Raw genomic sequence first — 4,754 nt, 5'->3', positions numbered from 1 at the left:
ATTGTGACTAGGAGTTTGTTTCTCTATTGGTGCTGTTTGTTAATTCATATGGCTGCTCACTGTGAACTGGACCAGTGTCAGATTTCTGATTTTCAAAAACTGTTTTCCAGATATCTTTAATCAAACACCTCAAGATCTATCATCTTTTTCCTTGCTAATAGAAGGTAATAAAGCTGCCTGGTGGAAAAAGACCTGGGGGTGTTGGTTGACAGCCGGCTGAATATGAGCCAGCAGTGTGCCCAGGTGGCCAAGAAGGCCAATGGCATCCTGGCTTGTATCAGGAATAGTGTGGCCATCAGGAGTTGGGAAGTGATCGTGCCCCTGTACTCAGTGCTGGTGAGGCCGCACCTCGAATACTGTGTTCAGTTTTGGGCCCCTCACTACAAGAAAGATGTTGTGTTGCTGGAACATGTCCAGAAGAGAGCCACAAAACTGGTGAGGGGTCTGGAGCACAAGTCTTATGAGGAGCGGCTGAGGGAACTGGGGTTGTTTAGCCTGGAGAAGAGGAGGCTGAGGGGAGACCTGATCGCCCTCTACAACTACCTGAAAGGAGGCTGTAGTGAGGTGGGGGTCGGCCTCTTCTCCCTAGTAACAGATGATAGGACAAGGGGGAATGGTCTGAAGTTGCGCCAGGGCAGATTTAGGTTAGGCATTAGGAAAATTTCTTCACCAAAAGTGTTGTCAGGCTCTGAAATGCGCTGCCGAAGGAAGTGGTCGAGTCCTCATCCCTGGAGGTATTTAAAAGAAGGATAGATGAGGTGCTTAGGGACACGGTTTAGTGGTGGGGTTGCAGTGTTAGGTTAAAGGTTGGACTCGATTATCTCAAAGGTCTTTTCCAACCAAAGTGATTCTATGATTCTAACAGAAAACAGATATCTCGTGGGTACTTAGGGATATATCATCTCGTGGGTACTTAGGGGTATATCATGATAGATTTTAATGTCTGCACAATTTGTAAGGTATCAGTCAATAAACTATACAGTTAAAAAATATTTTCAGCTTAATCTTATCTGTACTGACCATCTGTCTATCTACTGTTAAAAAGTGCTAAGCAATAGGGGTGAAATCCTGTCTCTTTTGAAGTCAGTGGTGAAATTCCCTCTAAGTTAAGAAAAGCCAGGAACTCACTCTGAGTTTTAATCTCTGTCATCTTTGACTTTATAGAAGTGTTTCTGCCTGATAAAAAAATCTAGCACAGAGAATAACAAATAGAGTGATGAGTTACGTGAGATTTAGAAATGTGTAACACTGTCCAGTCTTATATGCTGAATATGTGCACTACTGCCTCAGCTTTTTTTAAAATGTGTGTGAGTAGATGGCTGCAGAGGTAGGCTGCACATCCTATTCAGTTTTTCAGAGATGGACACTGGCAGTTGTTATTCTGTTTTTATCTTGCTGTGTTGTTTCTACATCAAATGTTTATCAGCTGCAAATGGCCTACCCAGGGAAGCAACAGAGAGGATGAAAGGAAGCAGTGCAGAAGGCCAGTGGTAAGTATTGTATACTTCCGTTTTTTTATTTATGTATAAGAACGTCTTCCATTGATCTCTGTCTGTACTAGATGAAAATATAGTTTTAATTTTGCCCTTGAAACACTGAACAAGTAATTTTGTTAATACGCGGTTGCTGTCAAACATTTCATAGATGCCGAGTCTGTATGAAGCTCTAAAAACTTTCTAGATATAAAAAAATGGTGTTTCTTGCTTTCATTATCCTTTTACATTGTTCAGGTAAGAGTTATAGTTGTTTTTATAAGTCTGTATTTAGTTTCTTTTTCTACTCAGGTAAAGCTGATAATTCTACCACACTTAATGAAATATTGCATTGAATTGAATTTACTACCTAGTGATCTGCCTCAGATCAGTATTGCACAAAAGTTTATCCATATGTATCTAAAGTTTATCCTAATCTCAAACTCAGTTTGTCCATCTGGAAATTTTATTGCTCTTTTCCTTCTCTTTCTTTACCCAGAAATAAATGTACATAAACAGAATTTCTGCAACATTTTTAGAAAATGTGCTTTCAGTAAGATAAATATAGTAAAAATAAAAGTGCTATTAGTGAAGCTTTATTTTTATTTTTTAATATAAAATTATTTTATTATGGGAAATAATAAGTAAACTATTTTAATTGTTATTGTAAATGTTATTGCTGTTGCTATCTTTATTGAGGTGGGGAGGAATAAAAGAGACGATGCTCCAAGTCTTTTTTCTGTATATAGTTCTTTGAGCTTGGCTTTCTGTGGCTGTTTTCAAAAATTCATCATGCCTTTTGCTTGATATCTCATCATAATTAAGTTTATTTGAGGGACAAATCCCCCAAGTCCTTGAACCTCAAGACAGAGACTGTAGGAATGAAGTCCCTCCCATCATAAGAGAAGATCATGTTTGAGACAGCCTGAGGAACCTGAACATACAGAGATCCATGGGACCCAATGAGATGCATCCCAGGGTCCTGAGAGAACTGGTTGATGTAATCACTAAGACACTCTCCATCATATTAGAAAACTTGTGACAGTTAGTTGAAGTCCCCAATGACTTGAGAAAAGGGAATATTGTATCCATTTTTAAAAAGGTTAATAAGGATTACCCTGAGAACTACCGACGAGTCAGCCTCGCCTCAGTGCCTGGTAGTATCATGCAGCAGATCCTCCTGGACACCGATATGTCTTCACCAGGGGAAAATCATGCCTGACTAACCTAGCAGCCTTCTATCATAGAGTGACTGCAACAGTGGACAAAGGAAGAGCTACAGATGTCATCTATCTGGACTTCTGTAAGGCCTTTGATACAGTCCCTCACAATGTCCTGGAAACTAAATTGGAGACATATGGGTTTGATGGATGGACTGTTAGATGGATAAGGGATTGGCTGAACAGCCATGCCCAAAGAGTTTGTTTGTCAATGGCTTGATGTCCAAGAGCAGACCAGTAATGAGTGGTGTCCCTCAAAGGTCCATACTGAGACCAATACTATTGGACTAATATCTTCATTGGTGACATACACAATGGGACGGGATGCACACTCAGCAAGTTTACAGATGACGCCAAGGAATTGATATGCTAGGGGGAAAGGGGTGCCATCCAGAGACACCTTGACAGTCTTGAGGAGTGGGCCCATGCAAATCTCATGAAGTTCAACAAGACCAAGTGTAAGGTCCTGCACCTGGGTTGGGGCAACCCCAAATATCAGTACAGACTGTGTGATGAATGGATTAAAAGCAGCGCTGAAGAAACAAACTTGGGGATACTGGTGGATGAAAAATTGAACATGAGCTGGCAATGTGTGCTTGCAGCCCAGAAGGCCAACCATATCCTGAGCTGCATAAAAAGAGTGTGGCCGGCAGGTGCAGGGGGGTGATCCCCTCTACTCCACTCCAGTAAGTGGAGTACTGCATCCAACTCTGGGGTTTCCAATACAAGAAAGACATGGACCTGTTAGAGTGGATCCAGATGAGGGCCACAAAAATGATCAGATTGCTGGAACACTTCTCCTGTGAAGAAAGTTTGAGAGAGTTGTGGTTGTTTAGCCTGGAGAAGAGATGGTTCCTGGGAGACCTTATGGCAGCCTTTCAATATATAAAGGGGGCTTATAAGGAAGATGGAGAGGGAATTTTTATCAGGGCCTGCAGTGACAGCACAAGGACCAATGGTTTCAAAATGCAGGTAGATTTAGAGTGGATATAAGGACAAAAGTTTTTAGTATAAGTGTGGTGAGACACTGGAATGGATTGCCCAGAGAAATTGTGGATGCCCCATCCCTGGAATTGTTCAAAGGCAGGTTGAATGGGGCTTTGAGCAATCTAATCTAGTGAAAGATGTTCCTGCCCATGGCAGGGGGATTGGACTAGATGATCTTAAAAGGTGTCTTCCAACCCAAACCATTCCAGGGACTCTATGATTCTATGACAAAGTCTTAATCTAGTGTTTGACTAAATCATCCTACCATTCACATGTCTGTAATCCTGAGTAAGCCTCATCGGTTAAAACAAACAAATGAGCAAGCAAACAAAAAAACCCCCTCTAACAACAACAACAAAATGTAAATAGCCAAAGCAAGTTTTAGATACTAAAAATGGTAATTCTTTCTTTTCTTTCCTGTTTTACAGCAAACATAGGAAAGAACATAGGACATAGATTTTATCATTTCACCTGTACACAATCTGTGTACTAAATATGATCTCCTGATACCAAACTTACCTTTGCTTTTTCAACATTTTAATTATTTTATTGTGTATAACTAGTTGTACATCCAATGGTTTTGTACTTGTTGCAACTTTTAAAACTGAAGGCCAGGGAATTGTTAGGAACAGTTCCAAATGACTAGTCATAGAGTCCTGTTATGTATAGAATCATAGAATAATAGAATTGTTTAGGTTGGAAAAGACCTTTAAGATCATCGAGTCCAACCTTTAAACTAGCCCTGCCACCCCACCACTAAACCATGTCCCTAAGCACCTCATCTATCCTTCTTTTAAATACCTCCAGGGATGAGGACTCGACCACCTCCTTCAGCAGCCCATTCCAGAGCCTGACAACCCTTTCAGTGAAGAAATTTTTCCTAATGCCTAACCTAAATCTGCCCTGGCACAACTTCATTGCCCCTCATCCTATCATCTATTACCAGGGAGAAGAGGCTGACCTCCACCTTACTACAGCCTACTTTCAGGTAGTTGTAGAGGGCGATAAGGTCTTCCCTCAGCCTCCTCTTCTCCAGGCTAAAAAACCCCAGTTCCCTCAGCCACTCCTCATAAGA

The sequence above is a fragment of the Egretta garzetta genome, unplaced genomic scaffold (assembly GCF_000687185.1).
Source record: "Egretta garzetta isolate BGI_Z169 unplaced genomic scaffold, ASM68718v1 scaffold259, whole genome shotgun sequence".
NCBI classification, from domain to species: Eukaryota; Metazoa; Chordata; class Aves; order Pelecaniformes; family Ardeidae; genus Egretta; species Egretta garzetta.
Note: the sequence above shows the minus strand (reverse complement) of the source record.